Source organism: Thalassophryne amazonica, chromosome 14 (genome assembly GCF_902500255.1).
Source record: "Thalassophryne amazonica chromosome 14, fThaAma1.1, whole genome shotgun sequence".
Taxonomy (NCBI): Eukaryota; Metazoa; Chordata; class Actinopteri; order Batrachoidiformes; family Batrachoididae; genus Thalassophryne; species Thalassophryne amazonica.
The window spans coordinates 47,378,071-47,404,805 of NC_047116.1; the positions used below are offsets into that span (position 1 = coordinate 47,378,071).

The 26,735-nt window shown below is 41.0% G+C and overlaps 1 long non-coding RNA gene across 1 annotated transcript; it reads right to left on the reverse strand.

The window, feature by feature from the left end:
* Nucleotides 1–20,012: 20,012 nt before the first annotated feature.
* Nucleotides 20,013–26,445, reverse strand: LOC117524905. The gene is made up of 3 exons (XR_004564900.1): nucleotides 25,994–26,445; nucleotides 25,054–25,059; nucleotides 20,013–20,025 (listed from the first exon to the last, which is right to left on the reverse strand). It is a non-coding gene; the product is annotated as an uncharacterized LOC117524905 (long non-coding RNA).
* Between the last annotated feature and the right edge of the window lie 290 nt (nucleotides 26,446–26,735).

Consider the following 26,735-nt stretch of genomic DNA (forward strand, 5'->3'; position numbering starts at 1 on the left):
ACCTGGAAGGGAGAGGGACGGCACGTGCCCAGCCACGTCCTTCGTCTCGCTCCCGACGGCGTTCTTCTAACCAATTGTCTAACCGTATAACCAGGTCGATAAGCCTGTCTAAATCCCGCGGCTCGTCCTTGGCCACCAGATGCTCCTTTAGGACCAGGCGGCGTGGAGCGCAACAGCATTCCAGCCGGCCCTCGCAGCTGCGATGCGGAAGTCGACTGCATACTCGGCTGCACTCCGATGCCCCTGTCTCATAGACAGCAGCACCGTTGAAGCGGTCTCACCTCTATGTGGGTGATCGAACACCAGTCTGAACTCCCTCACAAACTCAGTATATATCGTTAGGAACCGTGAATTCTGCTCCCAAAGCGCCATAGCCCAGGCGCGTGCCTCACCTCGAAGCAAATTAATTACATAAGCCACCCAACTGGAGTCTGACGCGTACATCACGGGACGCTGTGCAAAGACGAGCGAACACTGCATCAAGAAGTCTGCGTACGTCTCCACACAGCCTCCGTACGGCTCCGGGGGACTTATGTATGCTTCACGGGATGGTGGGGGGGGGGTCGTTGAATGACCATTGGAACGTCTATATTTGGCACCAGGACAGCAGGAGGAGGAGCTGCAGCAGCGCCCTGTGCGCGCGCTTCCACCTGTGCGGTGAGAGCCTCCATATTGCGATTGAGAATGACCATCTGCTCGGCCATTAAATCCAACTGAGCAGTGAAGGCGGTGAGGATTTGCTGCAACTCACCTACCACGCCTCCCGCTGGTGCCTGTGCACCCTGCTCTTCCATTGGTTGTTCAACAGATGGCTGACGCCCCTCGGAATCCATGACGCTGGCCAAGATATCCTGTTGGGATAGTGTAGTGACACGGACCCACAACAGGGGGCGTAAATGAATGTACAATGGATGAGCCAAAAGTATAACACTTTACTGTTGTGAATGTGCACAACGAAATACAGACAATCACAGAATTTGTATGCAATCAATATACAAAGGTGACGTGTGGGCAGGCTCGAGGATAGAAGACGTCTGTCCAGAGAAGAGCCGGGCCCCACACGATTCCACTGCCAACGGGTCTGAAGCACACCGGAGCTGCCAAGTCCTGAGTCCCCAGGTGGCCACCGTCTCCAGCTGTCAGACCTGGTACTGCTGGCAGGAAGCAGAAACAGTTAATAGTGGGTGTGTGTACAAAAAAAATCTTTGCCCCCCCACGCCACATGCGGCGCATGAGGGGCGCAGGGAGGTGTTGACACAACGCAACTGACGACGCATCGGGAGGCGTTACCTGATGCGTATAAATCATGCAATGTGAAAGGCCCTTTAGTTACTAGTTTCCATAAATACAGCATGTTTCATAATGTACTGTGTAAAAAATAAAATGGCAAAACTTTATTGAAGTGAAGAGGATCTAACAAACAGAAAATACATTAACTCACTTCTTTGAGTGACTTTACTGGAAGGCCCATTACTTCCAGGCACTGCTTGTAATTGGTTCAAGCCTACACTTCTGGTTTAGCTGGCCAACCTTCAGATGATCATCTCAGCAGCATCCCACATTGTTCTCTCTCCTGGTATGTCTGGGAACCGACACTTTCAGGGGACGGTCCAAGGATGCAGTGCATCAACTTTGTCATTCAGCTGTTTGATACTGTGAATGATGTCATTCTGCTTCTCCTGGAACACAAAATGTATGAGGTCTATTAGAAAAGAAACTGACCTTTTTATTTTTTCAAAAACTATATGGATTTGAATTACGTGTGATTGCGTCAGACAAGCTTGAACCCTCGTGCGCAAGCGTGAGTTTTTTCATGCCTGTCGGTTGCGTCATTCGCCTGTTGGCAGGCTTTGAGTGAGCACTGGTCCACCCCGCTCGTCGGAATTCCTTTGTCTGACTTCTTCCTGAGAGACTGGCGCTTTGCTTGATCAAAATTTTTTCTGAAACTGTAAGGCACATCCAAGTGGACACCATTCGAGAAATTCAGACGGTTTTCGGTGAAAATTTTAATGGCTGATGAGAGATTATGGAGTGTTACTGTCGCTTTAAAGACTGCCCACTGAGCCGGACAGCGCGCCGCGACTGGAGCCGCCGTCGTCAGCCTGTTTCGAGCTGAAAACTACCAAATTTAAGCCTCTGTTGACCCAGGACGTCGTGAGAGAACAGAGAAGTTTCAGAAGAGTTCGGGATCAGCAGTTTATACGGACTTTCCACTCTTAAAGGAGATTTTGTAATGAAAGACGTGCGGACGGATTCGCGCGTCGGCACCCAGCCGCTCATGGCGCGGCGCCACAGAAAAACACCTGCATGTTGATAACCATTCGTAAGATTCAGGCGGTTTTCGATGGCTTTCAGTCGAGTGAGTATCTGAGAAATTGTTTAACAGCTGGCATGTTCAAACTTGTCCTGTAATGCTTCCAACGGGTTAGCAGACTTTTAATGAGCCTTTCATTGGATTCACGTGTGTTGGAGCAGGGGAGACAACTAAGAGTGTCAGGAATATGGCTCTCGAGGACCGAACTTGGCCACCCCTGGTATAGAGACTGAACAGGCGAATTATCTTGTGGAACACAAGCTTTTATTTGGTAAAACAGAACGGAGTTGAGTGCTGTTACTCAGCTAAGTCTTCTTCTTGTGTTTTGTTAAACAGCAGGTTTTAACCCAACTCGGTGCACTACTGCCACCAACTGGTTCGTGAGCAGCACTACAAGCAACTGTGAAGCAGCAAACATATTGTTAAAACTAGAAGCACTCCGAGAGTGCAAACCTCCGCCAAGGCCATGGGGTCACTGACGCCATAACATCTACACGCCGTGGAATCATTGAACCTAAAAAAGTCTAACAATGATGTTTGCTCAGTAGTAAAAAAAGTTTCATCTGCTGTGACTGGATAGCATGTATCCTTAGCGCTTGGCATCACAGTTTATTGCAACTTGCACCTTTCCCAGAAGCTACTGTCATCTGAGTACTGATATTGATTTTGCATGTGCTTATAGACAAAAACAAATAAGAGACAAAATTCAATTTATTATTCAACTAAAACTGCAAATATATGATTTTTTTTTTTTTAACATTTATGAAACACTTCTCTAAATAAATAACAGTAAATTCTGAAATAGAACTGTTTTTTAAGTGTTGCATGTGCTACACAAGGCCATAGGGTCACTGACCCTAAAGAGATTCCCTCCTTGGCACAGTGATCTATTCAACAGTTCAGTGTTATAACCAAAACAATGATACATACACTTTTCTTTCCTTTATATTTGACATCCTTGACCATGAAAACATACCACTAGAACTTGGAATCACTTTTATGTCTTTATTAGTTCAAAAGTTATTGTATAAAAACGATTTTTCGGTAATGGCGGTTTTCTTCTGGCTCTGGCTCCATAACATTTGAAGCTACATCAAATCTGATGACACCTTACTGAATCAGTACAGATTCAGCTACAATTTGGTGTTAGTTGTGCATCTCTATCTTCATTTGTCACCTCACACTTGACACATTTTCTATTTTCCCTAATATTTTGCATATTCTGGATCACTAATCCGGAATCCAGATCCGATAATCACCAAACTTTGTTGTTTAATAGACATTTGACTATGTTACACCATAATTTTTTCAAGCCTTTCTGCCTTGTTTTTGTGGCGTGAGAAACTAGAATGTCAAATTCCCCCGATCCCGCAATGGGGAAGAATCCTTTAAAAAATTCCTGGATCCGGATCGTGATCCGGAGCACCACTAAAATTTCATCAAATCCGTTCAAAACGTTTTGAGTTATCCTGCTGACAAACAGACAGACAGACAAACAAACAAATAAACAAAACTCGACTGAAAACATAACCTCCTTGGCGGAGGTAAAAATAAGTTAATAGTAAATTATCTATGTACACAAACTACTTTAAATAAAATGAATTCATTTAAATTGAATCCTCTGATAATGTTGGTCAAACTTTTTAAAAAAAATAAGCACTATAGTGTGGTTCAGACATTTTGACCCAAGTATTACAGTATGTTTGTGAGAGCATTTCTCTGAGTTGATAACCTGCTGTTCCTTACCCTTAACCACGAAGGAACCAAACACTTAGTCTAGAAATTTGTTACTTAATTGGCAATACTTGAATGTATAATGTGATTACAGGAAATTATACACGATCACTGATGCTTTATATTATTATTATTTTATTTTATTTTATTTTTATTTATTTATTTATTTTTTTTACCAGAATGAGTATGTTGCATTTTACATACAGAATGATCGTATCCAGGTGTTACAATTATATTGTGTACAATGTACATGATTTACCCTGGATAATTATACCCTGGATAATTATCATGCCTCACTGCAAACATGAATTAAGCAGCCTAAATAAAGGAATCAGAAAGCAAGAAATATGTTGTTATGGTAACAATTCCCACCAAACACTGTTGGACTGTGACATGAAGTCATCCTCAAATGAGGCCTGAGCGAAATACTAAACCCTGGACAAATGTTCATTCTGGAAATGTGAAATCTAGTTGATTTCTGCCACTGTAACGTGTGTGACTGCTATATTCATCTCATGTTCAGCATGTTTGTTTAAAAACATGTTTGAACTGCAAGTTGTGAAGTGACCAGTAAAAAATATTTGTCTGTGAGCTGTTTTATTTAAATGTCAATGCTTCCTGCTCATGCATGTTGAAAACATTATTCTGTAAATCAATTTTTAATACCTTTAATGTATTTTTTCCTTATTTACAAAAATGCGAAGGATATTATGCATTTATAAAATTTGGCAAAATGTATGTAATTTAGGTCTGTGGGACGTCAATCAATCTGTTGCAATCTGTTTCCGTAGGAAACATATTTTTGGTAGCTGACAATCACAGTCTGTAGTGACTTAAATTATTTTGCAAAAAATTATATTCCAATTAACAGAGTGCATGTTTATGCAAGTTGCCATGTTTCTGAGTTAGCTCTGTCTGTTTATCACAGTAATCTTGAAATTATATATTCAGTAGGCCTGAATAAATCATAAATCGACAAATTATTGGTTACCATGGTAACCAGAGTGTTTAAATTAATTCCTGTTGTTCATTCTACTTATGATTGCACACATTAACTTTCTGTATGCAGTAAATGATATTTAATGTTTTCCTGTAATATGAAATTTTACAAAATTTTAGAATATATATACAAGGTCTGTTAGAAAACTATCTGACCTTTTTATTTAAAAAAAAACAAAACTATATGGATTTGAATCATATGCGCTTGCATCAGCCAAGCTTGAACCTTCGTGCGCATGCGTGAGTTTTTTCACGCCTGTCAGTTGCATCATTCGCCTGTGGGCAGGCTTTGAGTGAGCACTGGTCCACCCCCCTCGTCGGATTTTCATTGTCAGGGAAATGGCTGAGCTACTGCCGCTTTGCTCCATGAAATTTTTTTCAGAAACTGTGTGAGACAGCCGGGTGGAAACCCATCCATCTATCCATCCATTTTCTTCCGCTTTATCCAAAGTCGGGTCAGCAGCTAAAGCAAAGCCGCTCAGACCTCCCGTTCCACACACATCTCCCCCAGCTCCTCCGGGGAACCCCAAGGCGTTCCCAAGCCAGCTGAGAGACGTAGTCCCTCCAGCGTGTCCTGGGTCTTCCCCGGGGCTTCCTCCCAATGGGACGTGCCTGGAACACCTCTCCAGCGAGGCGTCCAGGGGGCATCCGGAAAAGATGTCCTAGCCACCTCAACTGACTCCTTTCGATGTGGAGGAGTAGCGGCTCGACCCTGAGCTCCTCCCGAGTGACAGAGCTCCTCACCCTATCTCTAAGGGAGCGCCCAGCCACCCTGCGGAGGAAACTCATCTCGGCCGCTTGTACTCGCGATCTCGTCCTTTCGGTCATGAGCCAAATCTCATGACCATAGGTGAGGATCGGAACGTAGATCGATCGGTAAATCGAGAGCTTTGCCCCCTTACTCAGCTCTCTCTTCACCACGACGGTCCGATACAGCGACCGCATCACTGCAAGCGCTGCACCAATCCATCTATCGATCTCATGCTCCATCCGTCCCTCACTCGTGAACAAGACCCCGAGATACTTAAACTCCTCCACTTGAGGCATGGACACTCCACCGACCTGAAGAGGGCAAAGCACCTTTTTCCGGTCGAGAACCATGGCCTCGGATTTGGAGGTGCTGATTTTCATCCCAGACGCTTCACACTCGGCTGCAAACCGCCCAAGTGCACGCTGAAGGTCCTGATTTGACGAAGCCAACAGAACCACATCGTCCGCAAACAGCAGAGATGAAAACCACACTGCTCCTCCTGAATCCGAGGTTCGACCATCGGTCGAATTCTCCTCTCCAGTACTCTTGAATACACCTTAACGGGGAGACTGAGGAGTGTGATCCCCGTATAGTTGGAACACACCCTCCGGTCCCCCTTCTTAAACAGAGGGACCACCACCCCGGTCTGCCAATCCAGAGGCATGTCCCCGGTCGCCACGCGATGTTGCAGAGGCGTGTCAGCCAAAACAGTCCCACAACATCCAGAGACTTAAGGTACTCAGGACGGATTTCATCCACCCCAGGAGCCTTGCCACTGAGGAGCTTTCTAACCACTTCAGTGACTTCGGCCTGGGTAATGGATGAGTCCGCCTCTGAGTCCCCAGTTTCTGCTTCCTCTTTGGAAGACGTGACAATGGGATTGAGGAGATCCTCGAAGTACTCCTTCCACCGCCCGACAACATCCCAACTCAGGGTCAACAGCTCTCCACCCGCACCGTAAACAGTGCGGGTGGAGAGCTGCTTCCGCCTCCTGATGCGTCGGATGGTTTGCCAGAATCTCTTCGAGGCTGACCGATAGTCCTCCTCCATAGCCTCCCCAAACTCCTCCCAGACCCGAGTTTTTGCCTCTGCGACCGCACGGGCTATGGCACGCTTGGCCTGCCGGTACCTGTCAGCTGCCTCTGGGGTCCCACCTACCAACAAAGATAAGTAGGACTCCTTCTTCAGCTTGACGGCATCCCTTACTTCCGGTGTCCACCACCAGGTTCTGGGATTGCCGCTACGACAGGCACCAGAGACCTTGCGACCACAGCTACGAGCGGCCACATCAACAATGGAGGTGGAGAACATGGTCCACTCGGACTCCATGTCTCCAACCTCCCCCGGGATCTGGGAGAAGCTCTCCCGGAGGTGGGAGTTGAAGACCTCGCTGACAGAGGGTTCAGCCAGTCGTTCCCAGCAGACCCTCACTATACGTTTGGGCCTGCCAGGCCTCCCCTCCCAGCGGATACAACTCACCACCAGGTGGTGATCGGTCGACAGCTCTGCCCCCTCTTCACTTGAGTGTCCGAGACATGTGGCTGAAGGTCAGATGATACAACTACAAAGTCGATCATCGAACTCCGGCTCAGGGTGTCCTGGTGCCACATGCACTTATGGACACCCTTCTGGAACATGGTGTTCGTGATGGACAACTTTTGCGCACATTCCACTGATGTACACCTCTTCTGCAAGTTCTCTGGTAGTCAGACGACGTCCCGGATCAACACAGCCTTCACTTTGGAAATGATCTGGTCTTTTCAGCCTGTCGATGGCCGCTCGGAGCGTGGCACACCCTCCGCCACTGTGGGCCGTCTTTAATCTGGTTGTAATGTTCCTTAATCTGTGTAACGCCCAGAGTATCCTCACCGAAAGCCGTCTGAATCTTCCGAATGGTTTCCACCTGGCTGTCTCTCACAGTTTCTGCTCCAATCGCTCAGCCATTTCCCTGACAATGACAATCCGATGACGGGGGTGGACCAGTGCTCACTCAAAGCCTGCCCACAGGCGAATGACGCAACCGACAGGCATGAAAAAACTCACGCATGCGCACGAAGGTTCAAGCTTGGCTGATGCAAGTGCACATGATTCAAATCCATATAGTTTTTTTTTTTAAATAAAAAGGTCAGATAGTTTTCTAACAGACCTCGTACACTTTTATTTAGAGGCAAGCTTTACACATTCAACATGAACATTATGTGAATGTTCACAAACACACTGAACATCAAGCATACATTCTATGAACGTTTGTTTGATGTTCGCAAATGTTCGCTTCCGGGTGGGATGACTCGTGTGTCACATGCACCCGGGGCACAGTGAGTCGGGGCTAGGTGAATCAGTCTAGACAGTGATTTACTAAGCCCCAGTGTCAAGTGGATGACAAATCTTACTTGTTGAAGCTTATAGATTTATTTTTCCATGAATTATTTCTATAATTTGTGTATATAAACAACTGTTTTCACATTATTTATAATAGCTTCTAAAGGACTTATATCACTATATAAGACACTCCCACATTACATAGCTGGTTTGCTGGATTATATGTGTATATGCATCAGCATATATTTAATAATTTTGAAGAAATCTTTATAATCATGTATTTTTTCATTATATTCTAAGTTGATTCACTGTGCCCCAGACACTGATTCACTGTGCCCCATGAATTAGTGTCTGGGGACACTGTGAATCAAAAATTTTAAAATTGATTTTAAACACCTGTAAATTACACTTGGGAGAAATAAATAACACCCCATTATGAACAATAACTTGCTGTATTAAATCCCCAATAGAATGACCTAAACCTATGTATAAAGTGTTTATGCTGCCACAAAACAACATTTCTGATCCACTGTGCCTCGGTTTCCCCTAATTGTGTTGCACCAATATGGTCCACCTGTTACATATGGTGACTTTTATTCTTAAAGAAATAAAAACAAAATAAACAGTTAAAATCTTTAAATATTCCAGATGTTCACATTTTTTTATTGTTTGTTTTTTTTTAAATTAACAAAAAAAAATCTATGAAGAGGCAGCAGTCTGTGTCCTGCTGGAACAACATTCTAACACAATAAATTAATGCTAAGGTTTCAAAGTCACAAAATACACACGATCAGCAGCTGCTAAATTGCCTTTGAACGTAATAAATCAATGCTGTGTGTGCATTCCTCAGTTAGTTGCATGTTCCCTCCCAGAATTTTGCATACCCAAGTGGAGAAAACCCAGATTGTATATTCATCAAGGTAAACATGTTAAATGGACAATACATGCTATTTTGTGCATGTGACAGACACAATCTTCAGTGGGCTAGAAAATTAGTATACAGATGTACTTGCAAATGCAATGGTGTTTGCATACAGTTTTATATGTGCAAACTATTGGCCCATGATCCTCATAAGTTTTTTTTTTTTGTTTTTTTTTTGCAGTGGGATTCATCTAAAGAAATGATCCAGATAAAGCGTCCTTTTTAAAAAAAAAAATCCAAAACAGTGTCTAAACAGTGAAGAAAAGTCCCTCCATTTGTACACAGCTGCGGTGGGAGAGCTCCTCTCCCCCACCAAGTCTTGGCGATTAAACTCTTCAGCAATTTCTCTGGTAGTCACACGACGTGCCGGACCAACACAGCCTTCACTTTGGAAATGATCTGGTCGTTTCAGCCTGTCGATGGCCGCTCGGAGCGCGGTGCACCCTCCGCCGGTGTGGGCCGTCTTTAATCCAGTTGTAATGGTCCTTAATCTGTGTGACACCGATAGAATCTTCACCGAAAGCCATCTGAATTTTCCGAATGGTTTCCACCTGGCTGTCTGTCACAGTTTCTGAAAAAAATTTCATGGAGCAAAGCGGCAGTCACTCAGCCACTTCCCTGACAATGAAAATCTGACGAGGGGGCTGGACCAGTGCTCACTCAAAGCCTGTCCACAGGCGAATGACCCAACCGACAGGCGTGAAAAAAGTCACGCATGCGCATGAAGGTTCAAGCTTGGCTGATGCAAGCGCACATGATTCAAATCCATATAGTTTTTGAAAAAAATAAAAAGGTCGGTTACTTTTCGGACAGACCTCGTATACTGTCAGCCACAAAGAAATAATGTTAAAATTAGTCAGTTTTGTTTTGTGTCAAGCATGCGATAACACTCACTGTAACTTCCAAAGTGAACCTGAACTACACTACTCACAATGCTCCCTGCATCGACTGGCCAATCACGCTTTGCGCTTAATGATGACGTCATCAGCAAGCGACAAACACACATGAGAAGGACTAAAATGTTTGATTTTAGGGTTTACAAATGTTTTTGACCGTTAAACTTTGTTCACTTTACCAGCAAAAAAAAAAAAAAAAAAATGTTATCGGACTAAACGTTATTAAAACTATATTTATTGGACGGTAATTGGTCCGATGATGGTTTTAAAACTTATCTGAAAAGCTAATCCACTAGCAAAACCATTAGCTTTGATAATTATCAGTTATCGGATTAGCTGAACTGTGCCCACCACTGTAATCGGGCATGTCTTATATTCAGGCCAATATTGTAGAACCCATTTGCAACTTGTGACTCTTTTGCACTTGGATTATGTGCTGTGTAAATAGTACACAAATAATGACTGAATGTTTCGGCTGTGCCTCGCTGAGTGGAACATTCCATCTTTCACCTCATGAAATATTCTTACCATTGAATGAATGAAAAACATTCATTATTTGTTTTATATAATGGCTAAAATAGATCCTTGTCATTTGATATTTAATGATTTATAAAGATGAGAAAAGGGATTTACATTTTGGTGTGCATCACTGGTCCTTGACGTCAACAGGTTCCAAACAGTCCAACACAAACTTTAAATAGCAGTGCAATCCAGTCCAAAACTGTTCTCAGTCAACTTGCAAAAACAGTCAGATAGGTCAACAGCAATGACTTTGTGTACAGACTGCCGTCTGCTTTCCTCAGTCCAGCGAAAAATTGCGACAAAAACTGTTGATCTCTTCAATCCGGACAGTGGTTCTCACTTCACCCTAGAGACACCCAGTAAGTACTGCAAATGCCTCCAGATGGCTTATGGGATACTGGATTTGTTTTGTTTGTTTTTTGTTTGTTTTTTGTGTTAGAAGAATGAGCAGCGTTAATAAGCTCCAGCCATGTTTGTTTTTAGGCAAAGTGCCTTGGATTGTATAGTACCAAATTTGCATGCTAAATAGCACTATTACACTGTAAATGGAACACAATGGCAACTGGTACGAATAATCCATGTCGTGGCAAACAAACCACCAACCAAATGACAAGGATCTAATCAGGTGTTAAATATAATACAGACTGACATGCCCTAAATTCATTTCCACAATGCACTATATACCGTGCACTATAGGTCGTCAACACAGGACCCTAAAGCCTCACTCCTATGGTGAGAACAAGCTTGGTATCATAAAATATCAGGTTGTAATTCCTGCGCAGAAATTCAATCCATGTGGAGGAAAAGCAGCTTGTGTATTTCAGAATCAGAGCTAAGTCAATCTTTACGATGTGACTGAGTCCCTCACTCCCATGTTAAGACACATAATTCTTTGGGTCTCATTTTGAGCCTACAAAGCTACAGTGATTGCTCCAGCAATGCATTTAAAGGAAAAGTAAAACACACTGTTCCAAAATCGGTTTATTTCACCCCATGGGTAACCAGCATGGTCTTCTTTGCACAGAAATATATTGCCCATTCATCACGTGAAAGCAGTCATAATATCATGAGCTAAACAGAAAGGAAACACTCCACACATTTGGAAGGTATTCAGGAAGGAATACACCATTAGTCACAGGGAAACCACAGCTAAACATCCACAAATACTGAAACCACACCAATGACCAAAGAAGGCCTAATGACTAGAAAAGCAGATCAACAAGTGCAAACAACCACAATAAATCAAAAAATATATTTTTAAATATGCTTCTTATTCATCTTGGGATATTTTAGTTGGCCTTTTTTGCCTGCTTTCTTGACTCTTGTAGAGCATGTCCTGAATGAATTTTGTTGTTAATACAACTCCAATTCCAATGAAGTTGGGGCGTTGTGTAAAATGTAAATTAAAAACAGAAAACAATGATTTGCAAAACCTCTTCAACCTATATTCAACTGAATACACCACAAAGACAAGATATTTAAAGTTTAAACTGATAGGCTTTATTGTTTTTGTGCAAATATTTGCTCATTTTGAAATGGATGCCTGCAACATATTTCAAAAAAGCTGGGACAGTGGTATGTTTGTCAACACTGTGTTACATCACCTTTCCTTCTAACAACACTCAATAAGCATTTGGGAACTGACACTAATTGTTGATGCTTTGTAGGTGGAATTCTTTCCCATTCTTGCTTGATGTACGACTTCAGTTGTTCAACAGTCCGGGGTCTCTGTTGTCATATTCATTCATAATGCGCCACACATTTTCAATGGGCGACAGGTCTGGACTGCAGGCAGGCCAGTCTAGTACACGCACTCTTTTACTACGAAGCCACACTGTTGTAACACGTGCAGAATGTGGCTTGGCATTGTCTTGCTGAAATAAGCAGGGACGCCCCTGAAAAAGACGTTGCTTGGATGGCAGCATGTGTTGCTCCAAAACCTGGATGTACCTTTCAGCGTTGATGGTGCCATCACAGATGTGTAAGTTGCCCATGCCGTGGGCACTAACACACCCCCATACCATCACAGATGCTGGCTTTTGAACTTTGTGCCGGTAACAATCTGGATGGTCTTTTTCTTCTTTAGTCTGGAGGACATGACGTCCATGATTTCCAAAAGCAATTTGAAATGTGGACTCATCAGACCACAGCACACTTTTCCACTTTGTGGCTGTCCATTTCAAATGAGCTTTGGCATTCGAGCGGCATACGGAATGGCAGTCTGATTCCATCGGAACATTCCGATTGTGCTCAACCAGCATCCTGCGTCGGGGGTGTGCAAAGGAAATATTGTAATGTGCCAAAGTCTATTGAATGCAATCGTCATGTGCATTAGACATGAACATTGCGCAGTCACAGTGAATACAACATGTTCACGGTGAGTCAGCGCTTCTCTGTGATGTGCTGATGCCGCAACTGCGTCCATCTGGACAGGGTCTAACAGCCATGCTAACATGATAATACAGATAAATCCTCTGACACATGCAGTGGACTGTCAATGGATCTGTGATTACATGCCAGCCCAGTCTCACATTTTTTTTTGTGCTCCTGTGATGAAATGAGTCAAATTTTCCTGACAGGGTTTTTTTTTAACTCACTATTACTAACCCTACTCCTACCCTCAACCCTAACCTTAACCATAACCTAATCCTACTCCTTCCCCCCACCCTAACCATAACCGCCCCCACCCACCCCCGCTTCACTGTTAATTTCATGCAGCCATCACGGAATAAATTGGAATGAATTTGTGCTGCCGTGACGAAAATGAGGTGCTTTTCATCACAATAGCATGAACCAATAGATTAATGTATATTTTGTGCTGCTGAATTATGTTGTAACAGGCGCTGTGCCTCAGCCTGTCACAGAGACATGCTGACATCATCGCATCTCTGTGACACATTGACATGCACTGTGGCCATCCAGAGAGGGTCTAACAGCCACGTTAACATGATAATACAGATAAATCCTCTGACGCATGAGGTGGACTGACAGTGGATCTGTGATTACATGCTCATTCTGGACATTATACAGTGATCATAGGCACTGTGTGTCATATGGAATATTTGTCGTACTGGATGGCACATTCGCCCTAGGTACTCGACTGTTGTCTCCATCTGACATCAATCCGAGGGCCACATGGATTTTATCACAGGCTGCAGCCTGTCCAGCATGTGCCGAGTGGTTGGATCCACATTTGGAGCCATTCCAAAGGTGACTATTTATTCTATTCATACTGCAATGGCTTGGTAAAACAGTTACAAAGTCATTCCTTTAAATGAGTTAGATATTGTAACTGTCCAGCCCAGTCTCTGACACATGCAGTGGACTGTCAATGGATCTGTGATTACATGCCAGCCCAGTCTCCCATTTTTTTTCATGCTCATGTGATCAAATTTTCTTGACAGGGTTTTTTAAACTCACTATTACTAACCCTACTCCTACCCCCAACCCTAACCTTATCCACCCCGACCCCTTGATTCACTTTTAATTTCGTGCAGCTGTCACGGAATGAATTAGAATGAATTCATGTTGCCGTGACAAAGATGAGGCGCTTTTCGTCACAATTTCACAAACCAATAGATTAATGTATATTTCGTGCTACTGAATCACAACTTGCCATGAGACCAGGTTGAACTGTCATATGATGTGTACAGCTGTGACAGGCCATTCAGATGGTCATGCACCTCCATAATATTCTCCATAATACAACCCCTGGCAAAAATTATGGAATCACCGGCCTCGGAGGATGTTCATTCAGATGTTTAATTTTGTAGAAAAAAAGCAGATCACAGACATGACACAAAACTAAAGTCATTTCAAATGGCAACTTTCTGGCTTTAAGAAACACTATAAGAAATCAAGAAAAAAGATTGTGGCAGTCAGTAACGGTTACTTTTTTTAGACCAAGCAGAGGAAAAAAATATGGAATCACTCAATTCTGAGGAAAAAATTATGGAATCACCCTGTAAATTTTCATCCCTAAAACTAACACCTGCATCATATCAGATCTGCTTGTTAGTCTGCATCTAAAAAGGAGTGAACACACCTTGGAGAGCTGTTGCACCAAGTGGACTGACATGAATCATGGCTCCAACACGAGATATGTCAATTGAAACAAAGGAGAGGATTATCAAACTCTTAAAAGAGAGTAAATCATCATGCAATGTTGCAAAAGATGTTGGTTGTTCACAGTCAGCTGTGTCTAAACTCTGGACCAAATACAAACAACCTGAGAAGGTTGTTAAAGGCAAACATACTGGTAGACCAAAGAAGACATCAAAGCGTCAAGACAGAAAACTTAAAGCAATATGTCTCAAAAATCGAAAAATGCACAACAAAACAAATAAGGAACGAATGGGAGGAAACTGGAGTCAACGTCTGTGACCGAACTGTAAGAAACCGCCTAATGGAAATGGGATTTACATACAGAAAAGCTAAACGAAAGCCATCATTAACACCTAAACAGAAAAAAAAAAACAAGGCTACAATGGGCTAAGGAAAAGCAATCGTGGACTGTGGATGACTGGATGAAAGTCATATTCAGTGATGAATCTCGAATCTGCATTGGGCAAGGTGATGATGCTGGAACTTTTGTTTGGTGCCGTTCCAATGAGATTTATAAAGATGACTGCCTGAAGAGAACATGTAAATTTCCACAGTCATTGATGATATGGGGCTGCATGTCAGGTAAAGGCACTGGGGAGATGGCTGTCATTACATCATCAATAAATGCACAATTTTACGTTGATATTTTGGACAATTGAAAGGATGTTTGGGGATGATGAAATCATTTTTCAAGATGATAATGCATCTTGCCATAGAGCAAAAACTGCGAAAACATTCCTTGCAAAAGGACACGTAGGGTCAATGTCATGGCACAGGGTCAATGTCAACGAGCAGATCTGATTTGATGCAGGTGTTAGTTTTGAGGATGAAAATTTACAGGGTGATTCCATAATTTTTTCCTCAGAATTGAGTGATTCCATATTTTTTTTTCCTCTGCTTGGTCTAAAAAAGTAACCGTTACTGACTGCCACAATCTTTTTTCTTGATTTCTTATAGTGTTTCTTAAAGCCAGAAAGTTGCCATTTGAAATGACTTTAGTTTTGTGTCATGTCTGTGATCTGCTTTTTTTTCTACAAAATTAAACAACTGAATGAACATCCTCAGAGGCCGGTGATTCCATAATTTTTGCCAGGGGTTGTATTACAGATACATTATCTAATCCGTGAGATGGACTGACAATATATCTCTGACAATATGATTATTATAGATGTAACGCCCTGTCCAGGTGTGCCACTGCCCTATGGCTCTGAGATGCATGGACTCACAGCGACACACAGTGTTTTCAGTATGATTGTGCAATGTTCACGTCTACTTCACAAAATGAATGCGTGCTACAGACTTTGCACATTACAATATTTCCTTTGTGCACCCCGAACGGGATGCATTGGGGGTACAGTACGGGACATGTCAGCAGGATTAGATGTGCCTAACCATGGCGAATGTCTCTCGAGCATGATCAGACTGTTCCAAATGCTGTTTAGATGCCATGAGAATATTTAGAACAGTCAGAATGCAGTTAGAGTCCATTTCGATATTTCCACCTCAAATGCACCTCGAAAGTAGAGAACATGTGCACTACATTCTGTCTAGCTGTATGACTGTGCCCGAGTGGAATGCAGTCAGACTGCTGTCAGAGGTTTTCGATTGCGCCTTGACTTTAGGCCTCTAGTGTGACGGGGGTAGAACATTTTGTCAAAGCCATAAACAAGATACTGTATTTTTTTTACTCCAGGTAGATCACACATCATACGTGTTTTCCAGCATAACTCACACTGACAGACCAAACAAAGCAGTCACTTAGATTATTCAACCTGAAATATTTACTCTTTATCTTTTAATTTTTTAAGATGTATTTCATTTCATTCCTTTTTGGACATCTTTCAAGTTGATTTTATGAGTACGATGGAGAGCAAGAGCACCAGAAAAGCCCTAACAGGAAAAACCAAGGACAGATCTACTCGGGGAAATGGCCCTTTTATCTTCACCTTGACTAAAGTGGACAGAGGCATGGTCACCAAGTGTGACTTTGCTGGAGATGAAAATGCTGGAGCGTCGTGGACAGAGAAGGTTCTGGCCAACGAGGCGGAACCAGGCAGCACTCAGTGTCCCAGAGGAGAAGGAGAGGGAGCAGTGGACGATGAATGGGTGCAGCTCCATCCAGAGATGGGTGTGGTATTTGTGCTGAAAACCCTCCTGTCCTGTGCACCAACAGCATTTCTTGTATATTTGTTTTGTGAATTGTTCTGTAATTTGTGTCTGTAGCATGGCCCAAGCAGAGGGTCACCCCCCTGAGTCTGGTCTGCTTGAGGTTTCTTCCTCAGGGGGAGTTTTTCCTTACCACTGCTGCTCTGTGGGTTAGTAAGGTTAGACTTTACTTGTGTGAAGCGCCTTGAGGCAATTCTGTTGTGATTTGGCACTATATGAATGAAAATAAATAGAAATTAAAAAAAAAATCTACAGGGGCACTGGCAGATTTTTGTTTTGCCAAGGAGCAACTTCCCTCACATTAGATGTAATGGCTGAATGCGAATAGCCTTACGTGTGCCAGACATATAAAGATGGATGCTGAATGTTCTCTCCAAATAACAATTTTGAGCATAATCACAGTATTTTGTAAAATTCCAGTAGCCGCAAGAAGCAGAATCACAGAGAAAAATAATGTTCAGATATTGTCTTTTTGTACAATAAAGATTAATTTAAACTCATTACCAGGTGCTTTTCCTCCAAAAAAGACATTTATAGTCCCCCTCTACCATCAATGATATGTTTGAAAGGCTCATATTAGCTGATATTATCAGCCAACCAATATATCGTTTGGGTTCTAAAAATAATGTACTGTGACAGATGGAACGATGGAAAAAACTGAACGTATAAAAAATACTGATAACCAGGTGCTGCAATTGTTCAATGTGCCAAGAGCAAAATGCAAACAGATGTATGTAAATGTGCCGAGGAGTGATTCAAGTATTTGTCCAGTTCATATGGAAACTGTTGGCCTGCTGTGCTGACCTCTAACGGGAGCAGCTGAAAGAAAAAAAAAGAAGAGGTGGAGGAGTTATAAAGTCTGATGGCAGTTGGGAGGAATGACGTCTTGTTGTACTCCCTGACACAGTGAGGCAAGCTTGAACCTAACCAAAGACTCAAACTTTTTAATTATTTTAATTTTAATTATTTTTAGTTTGTTGGCATGCTTGGCTTTGATGGACCTCAGCACACCACAATATACAAAATGATCCTCCAACCACAGATCTACCAGTACCATGGACCAGAACCTCCTGAGGTAACAGAACCAACTAATACCCATCTTGAGGACATCTGTGCTTATTTTCCACTTGGATACAGAGCTATCTGCAAAACCTGATCACCACATCAGGCCCATGACGTGCACTTGACAAGATGATGGTGTCATGATCTCCACCCCAATCTCCGTTGTCTGTCATTTAGGAGGTGTTTTTTTTTCTGCAGCACAGAAGGCAATGGTCTACCAGAATCCTGGACTCACCCTTCTGTCCATCTTCCACATATCCCACAATGGCAATGTTGGAATATGATGTATAGAGGGTGAAAAGGAAAGGAGATATTACAGTACCTTTGGGAGCTCCACAAACCAGTTGATCATACACATCTGTGTGTCATATTTACCCTAAATCCATAGTCACTGAGATTTTTTTTTTTATATAAAGATAATTAAATATAGACTCCCACCCCCACCACACACAACCACACACATTAACCACATTTCCCGAAGTACTGAAATTATGTTTAAACTATTATGTTTAAACACCTTTAAAAAAAAAGACACAAAAACATATTTGGGTGATTCTTAGACTACGGGCACTTATTATGTCCTTTGATCATATTGTATGAAAAACAGAAAAAAGGGGAAATTTCACACTTTTATAGTTATCTTTACAATGAAAGTGTGTTAAGACATTTGTTCTAGTAGTCTATGATGACTTTTTCACCTTTTTTTCAGCATCATTATATGCAAATATTGCCGTTTTGTGCTTGTCCCACACCCAGACTTTTGATCTTCAATGATAAAAATGAATGGTAAAGAAACATTTTTTCTAATGTTTTAAAATATCTCTGAATAAAATATCAGTAAAATAATCAAAACATAATTGGGGTATTCAATGTCATACAACTGTTGTGATTTTTTTTTTTAAATGTAGTTGTCCCACACTATTGCCGTAATTTCCACCACAACACTGTAATGTCCCTTTAAACAGTTTGTATAAAAGATTGTTTGGGTATTTCTATGGAGATAAACAGTGACATCAGAGCACATATATATAGAGCCAAATCACAACAAACAGTTGCCCCAAGGCGCTTTATATTGTAAGGCAATGGTGTGGTGGAAATTACATTTACAAGGCCAATAGTGCCCGTAGTTAAAGAATCACCCATTTGTTTTTAAGTGCACCACTGCAAACCACATGGGCTCCCATTCACTCGGCTAATACACACTTCAGATACTGATCAGTTTCTGCTTTAACAGACAAACATGATGGAGAGCAGTTATAAATTGACAGAAATCTCCCACATGCGTGTAGACCTGTTATGTTACATGTACAAAGGATGTCACTGTTGATATGCAGGTGCGCATGAATTAATTTATCTTCTTCTTTCTGTTTAATGGCACTTGGCAATTAATTCACTGGTGCATTACTGCCACCACTGGACTGGAGTGTGGAACAAGAAACACCTTCTGACCAGATTCACATTCTGTTAAATAACCCTGTCTCTTTCAGAAAAGTAAACATGAAAACAAATTTCCGCTGAACTTCTTTGCAAAATAGTCTGTAGATCTAGTGTCAGATTATTTACATTAAGGTGATGGGCCGATGCTGTGTATGTGAAAGAAATCAGTTCTTTACTGCCAGACACAGTCCTAGTTGTCACAGGTGGTCCATGACGAATGCAAAAACATGTTAAGCCATCAACTTTGGTTTAAATTGATCTACGTCATAGTAATTCATACTTCTTTCTACTATTTTGAGCTGGGCCTTGTCATTTGGTGCCATCTATATTATAATAACCAAGTCTGTGTGTGTGCATGTGTGCGTTCGTGTGTTTGGCTTAGATCTCGCAAAAACCGGGGAAAGCTGACATTTGCCATTTTAGCATGCTTATGTATTTTGGGTCAAGGATGAATGCTGCAAAAACAAAAATGTGACAGGACAAATATTTTTGGAGAAATTAGCAATTTTAGATAACCAATAATCAATGGATGCTGTGCTGCAATGCACCATGGGAGTCTGAGGTTGTGAGGTTTTGAATGTTATTGTGGTTTATGTTAGTTTCACAGTGTTGTTAGTGTTACTGATTTATTGTGTTTTTGTAGTTCAACTTGTTTTATCATTTTACATAAGTCTCATATGGCAATTATCATGAGTGACTTAAGTTTCATGTTGGAACCATGAGTGAAATGTTTTGTGGTTTTTATGTCTTCAGCCATTGTGCAGCTGGTCTGCTCTGTGTCAGTCTGATCCTATCAGATCTCAGAAGCTGAGCAGAGCAGGATCTGGTTAGTACATAGATGGGAGATCTCTTTGGAACACCAGCAGCTGTGTGTGTTTTTCCAGATAAAACTGGAGTTGTATCAGGAAGGGCATCCGGCGTAAAACTTGTGACAATTCCCAATGCAGATCAGGCTGTATCCGCTGTGGTGACCCCGAACAAAAACCGGGAGCAGCTGAAACAACATGTCTTCAGCCACTGTCTTTGTCAAATTAAAACCACCTGCTTACAGCAGTGTGTGTGTGTGCGCGCTGTTAGCTACTTTCTGGACTCTGTCATCTTTATATTAAAAGTGTGAGGGATTTTAAGTTCAATGAAAGTACATAATATAATTGTAAATACGTTAAAAAATACATGGATCATACAAGAAAGTGAAAACACTTATTTCCATTGTGGTACATTTAAAAATCAAATGACAAAATAGAAGTACAAATAAATAATAATAGTGTATATGATAACAATTACATTATTATTATTAGAAATACATTAAGACAGTAAATTAACATAAAAATTACATAATTACCAAGAAATAAAAAGGATGAGTTCTTCTAAAAATTGTTGAGGTCTACAGTTCTAAAAAACATTCTGGACTCACATGTCATTCCAAGTCATTTTACAAGTTTGGTTAATTTATTACCACCTTTACCACAAAAATGTCAGCTACCTATTTCATAAACACTACCCAGTCTAGAGCCCATAGAGTCCCATGGGCAACATGCTAGTATAAATAAATTAAGTTTAATTGAATTATTTTAATTCAAGTTGTAATGGTGGTAATTGGAAAACCAAATCTTTTCAAAGGTAGTACTCACTGTAAAAAGATTGAGAACCACTGCCATAAACAAACCAGTTCAAAATAAGCCACTTTCTGTCAATATGCCATCATTGGTCTGTCATTATACCTCAGATAGAAATTAACAATCAAATACAGAATTAATGGTGACTTACTGAAATTGTCATGTTCATTTGCTGCCCCTTGACTTTGTCTTTTGTTCTTGTCCTCTGTAGTGCCTACAGCAATCTGAAGCACTGTGTGGACAACTGGACAGTGGTATCCTGGTGCAAAGGTTACAAATTTCACATGGACAATTTTTTCTTGACGGTCCATCAGACATACTTTTCTCTTTGTGGTCAGGTCCAAGAGCCCCTGCTCACCACTGTTATCTTGTTAATAACACCTGTTGTCACTATTACACTTTTGTTGCCCTTTTTGTGTATTTGGTTAACCACCTGGAACACAGTGTAACCCGGAATGCCATGGCTTGATGCAATGAGCAGAATACTAAAGTGACAGGACTTAAAAGTAACAATGTTTGTAAAATACGATTCCTTAAGGGTTTGACGGTGTCAGGATTGTGACACAACATTGACACAAGTGTGTTGCTTTGTTTTATCTTTATCGAAGATAACTTTTCAGTTATTTGATTATCTGTTATTGAAGTACATTTTTTGGTTATCTGTGCCCATCACTGATCAGGGATGTGTTCTGGCTGCTGCACTTTTCAATGCTTCGTTAGCAGTCAGTGTTCCTCAAATTTCTTTGTTTTACATGAGTGCATAAATTAGGAAATTACTTGCAACACCAAAGGGGTCAGGTCAGGTCAGGTCATTTCTGGGAACATGTGCTTGTGCCTTGCATCACTTCATTGACCACAGTGCACATGTGATTTGGAGCTTGGATGGATACCACCCGGGCTATTACATCTACACAATCTTTTATCCAACCATCTTAATCTTAATTCTGATCTGAACAAGAAAGCTGTGCACATAATTCAAATGTAGTTGAATCTATATAAATACAGCTTTCATTTGATGTCCTATATGTCCAATTTGCTTAAAAGATGATGATTTGGTAACGCTTTATGTTGTGTGGAAAAACATATCAGATGTCATAATTGGACATGTTCACTTGGTTAGGGTAGGTCAATAAAAGTGATCATATGTCATAGTAAGTCCTAGTATTTTTTACTGTTACCAGTTATTTTTGGAGTCTAGACATCCTAAGTGTTTCAATGATCCCAAATTTATAGGGTTGTGTGTGTGTGTGTGGGGGTGGGGGGCACACGGACCATGCTGGCCCATGGCTTAATACAGCTGACCATTAATCAAGCTCATGTTGATGAACTCCAACAACTCCAGGAACACTTTCTCCACTAAAAATACAGTTTTGTTTTGTTTTTTTCATCTTAAAACTTTAAAATGCCATTTAAGACATCTATTTACCCATGTTCGCTTGCTGAGAATTTATACAATATGACCGAGATGCTCAGCGGGATAGGTCCAAAAGTATAAAATGCAGATAATCTTTTGCTGTGTGTTGTCAAATTAGAAACACTTGACATAAATTTCTTGGTGAGAATTCAATATGAGCAAACTTTCTCATGGATAAATACATTGTTAAAATTGTTCGAACAACTAATCTGCTTTCATACACATACTCTTTCATATTTACACCTTTATAATGGGCTGTGGTTGAACATAACACTTTTTTCCATGTACCTGAACTGCACAAACATCAGACATCACATTGGTAACATAAAAGAGTTTCAAACATAACAACACCTTTGATTAAGGTGGGTGGTCTGTCCTGCTCACATGGCGGTGTTAGGCGGTGAAAAGTCAGATCACAGACATGGCTGAGATCTGAAGGTCAAGAACAGGGTTTAATTTTATCTTGTGTGTACAAACCTTGTGTGCAGATCAGTCCTTAAAAATGATCTCAAATCATAACCATACCTCAGTTGTTTTCCCCTGATGTAAACCCTGAGAGGAGGCTCCCTGGGTTGTGTGCTTTGCATCCATCTGTTTCTATCAAAATGTTCAGTATATGGTTTGCAGGCATTGTGTTACCATAAATAAAATTGCTTATGTAAAAAAAAAAAAAAAGAAAAAAAAATCACATCAGGTACCCAGGGACAGCATTACTGTCCACACAATTGTTAAGCTAAAATGATCAGTCAGTGGTGGGTATATGTTTTTAATGTTGCTGTTTCCAAGTACTTCATATTCCTGAGTAAAAGAAATTGCTAGCCCATACTCATTTACTGTGGAAGTTGTTGACCAGGATGCAAGAGAATGTTTTTAGGGCTCTCAAATTTAATACAAATTTATCCCACTTAGTTATTTAAAACCTATTGCAATTGGTTCTACGGAATCGTCTATGCTTTTAACAGCCATACATCTTGTACCGAAACTGCTGACCCATTGAAAATCTGATCTAGTGAAGATAAACTGAAATAAATGTATGTTGTAACAATTATTTTAAATATGGAAATAAAGTATTTCTAATAACTGGTTTCACAGATTTGTTTTTTTGTTTGTTTGTTTGTTTGTTTTATTGAATATCAAATATGTGCAGAAGATGAAAACTGAGTTTTCAAATTTATGGGTAAGGTGTTTGTAAACCTGCCCACAATTGTATTAACTCATCTCGGTAATTCATATGGAAAAGTTTGTTCAAGCTAGCCAAAATTTCAGTTGTTTCAATTTGTTTTAAACAATATTTGGATTAAGATATTTGTATTTGTGTTGTGAGCTTTTCTCACATTTGTTCTCTTTACTTTAATTATGGAAGTTTTGAAGTACTTTGGTATAGCTATTTGTAAAGTGCTCTCCAAATACAATAATAATCCTGAATGGTGGGCACTTTGACTTTTGGCCACTGTTTTGTATCGTTAATGAATTATTCAAGTAGAACAGACTCTGCAATCTTAAAACACCTTGAGTCAAACTGCCATTAATAATGAGGTCCCTCATTTTTAGAAAATGGTTTGCATTGACATTCAACCACCATTTAAAAACTCAGTAGCTTCAGAGCTTTCAAGATAAAATGCAATCAAATAGAGGTGTGCAACTTCAAGTTTAGGCCTAAGTATAACAGAAAAAAAAAACACCTTCTCTCAAATGTATGAGACACAAACTCTATGTATTTTACATTTGTTCCCATGAGGACATTATTTACAGAAAAGAGACAACAACGTGATTCCTGCAAAGCAATATTTACAGATCAAAGGTTGGTTCACCCTGAGACAGAATTCTTGCATGATTCACAATGTAGGACAAGTTTCAGATACAACATCATAGATACCACACTTTGAAAGGGTTGTTAATTTAACTGTAATCTGATTGCATGAATTATTCCAGATCTGGTGGCTAGAAGTAAGTCTTACTGGAACTACACATCTTGACAGTTGATGACATTGTGAGGCAGGAACTTAATTACAGAGGGCATTGAAAGTATCTAATCTGTGACTGCTACTTTTTCAAATAACAACAGATAAATAAGGGCAGAAAATCTATTTTCATGGCAGGGTCTTTCAACAGGCCCGGCGCCAGAAAAAAAATATTAAGGGGGCGATGAGTTTATCACAAGGGGCAGGGTCACCCCCCCCCCCCCAAAAAAAAGTGCGCACCGGAGGGTACCTGCTTCTGAGCGTGCGTAATGAATTGGGTGTGCTCCTAGAAAGCTCGTGTATTTAGGCTACACCGTTGTAAGAGACTGACTGAGTAAGCGTAAAGAGTGATGACAGTATTTTTTAATTATTATTTGAACGTATAGACCCTCGGTCAAGTGATATCCTGCATACCACAAAACCAAACCAACAACTGATCTGAGAAACGACACGAGACAGTAGATTAACCCCACATACAGCCCTCCATCACAAGGGCAAACACAGCGCAATTGGGCATGACAGTCACACAACAGGTCAAAGATAAACCTTTCATGTAGATATACAGTGGTCCCTCGTTTATCGCGAGAGTTACGTTCTAAAAATAGCCCGCAATAGGCGAAATCCGCGAAGTAGTCAGCGTTATTTTTTACAATTATTAGACGTTTTAAGGCTGTAAAACCCCTCACTACACACTTTATACACTTTTCTCAAACAGGCATTAACATTTTCTCACTTTTCTCTCGTGTGTAAACACTCTCAAAGTTCAAATCTTAGTAGAAAAATAAGACCAACCTGTTTTCAAGCCCAAACATTTGTTTGAGAAATAAAAATAGAACGTTTTCCTGTAAGTAATTATGATGGCTTTTAGAACTAACGAATTTAATTTTAACGATCAACCTACGAGGTTGGACACATAAATTATTAATAGAGACTGTCCAGTATTTCACAGTTCCTCTGATCGCGCCTCTTCATCCTGGTGCCGCACCACTGTCGCGCCTTTTTCCACTCTCACCTCGCTGCAGGTGTCTTTTTCCGAGTGAAGAACACAGTTATGGGTAGTTGTTGGCGCTCTTTTTTCTTCTGAGAGAGAAGATTCTTATAAACAGACACGCAGAACACAATGCGCGTACTCTCCCTTCGTGGTGCCACAACAGGTGTCCCGTTATCTCGACAGAACACCGGCCTGCTTGATGAGGACGCAGAGCACAATGCGCTGTAAAAAAAAAAAAAAAGCATGCAAAATTGGACTAAAAAAATCAGTGAAACTGCGAGGTGCTATATTTTCCAGTATTTCTTTTTCTTTTTTATTTTTGATAACTCTCACATCAGAGGGGGCAAGGTTGATGACATGAGGGGGGGGTCGCCCCCAAACGCCCCCTCGTGGTGCCGGGTCCATCTTTCAAGAATGTCCTCAATAATGACAATTTTGATGTGGCCATTCACTGCCCTCTGCTGGTTGTCTGATGTCCTTGGCATAGAGCAGTCCTTACTGGTTGTTTGAGGTGTCCAGAGTCAACTTCAGTGAGGAAAAGTGAAACTTGGATTATCTTTAAGTAAAGATACTGTAATTGTTACACCTAAATGTGTATTTCTTCACAGTAAATTTATAATGTAAGGTTGCAACCATATAATAAATATACTAGAGAAATGTAATACAATAATAGTTGTAACAAGATTAGTTTAAAAAAAGTTGACTCAAAGGTTTTTGGTCCTTGTCTCTTTTTTCACTGAAGCTGAATCTAATCCAGTTCGTTTAATCACCTGGATACCTCAAACATTCAGTAAGGGCTGGTCTATGGGGCCTTCACATAACCAGTAGAGGGCAGTAACTGACCCCATCAAAATTAACAGTGTGACATTTGAACAGTTTATGGTCATGAATTGTCAATTTTCCAATGTCTGTATGAGTCATATTATGATGGAAATCACAGCAGGGATAGGGACTAAGGTTATACTAAATATGTAAGAAATATAAAAAAAAAATAAGTGCTGAGATGGCTTTCAGTGTAGTTATACAAGAAAAATAGAATTGAAACAGTGCTGTAAACTTAATGAATGAGATACTTGTACATGTCAAATTCTGAGGAATGCACATTTTTTAAATGTTCTTAACGATTTGAGAGTCACAGGCTACGTTTACATGCCGTTAATATTTGGGATAAGGTCAATATTCCGGTTTCTGAATCATAACCCGTTTATATGCTTAAGCAAACAGAGTTACTCCTGTCTACACGGTCATTGGTATCATTTGGAATATCCCCATCTAAACAGCGACACACATCTTCCACCGGTGCTTGATTATAAGAATATAAGCATATTCAGGTTTTTGCAGGTGTTTACATGGCCCTGTGCAACCGGGTTATGGCTAATATTCCGGTTATGAAAGGGTTATTGGCTGCATGTAAACGTAGTCACTGTGGTTCTTACTGTATCCCAGCAACAGGGGCTTCTTTTTTTGTCAGCATAGTAAAAATGTTTCTTCTGCTGTTCTTCTCTGCTGTGGGGTTTCACAGGGATC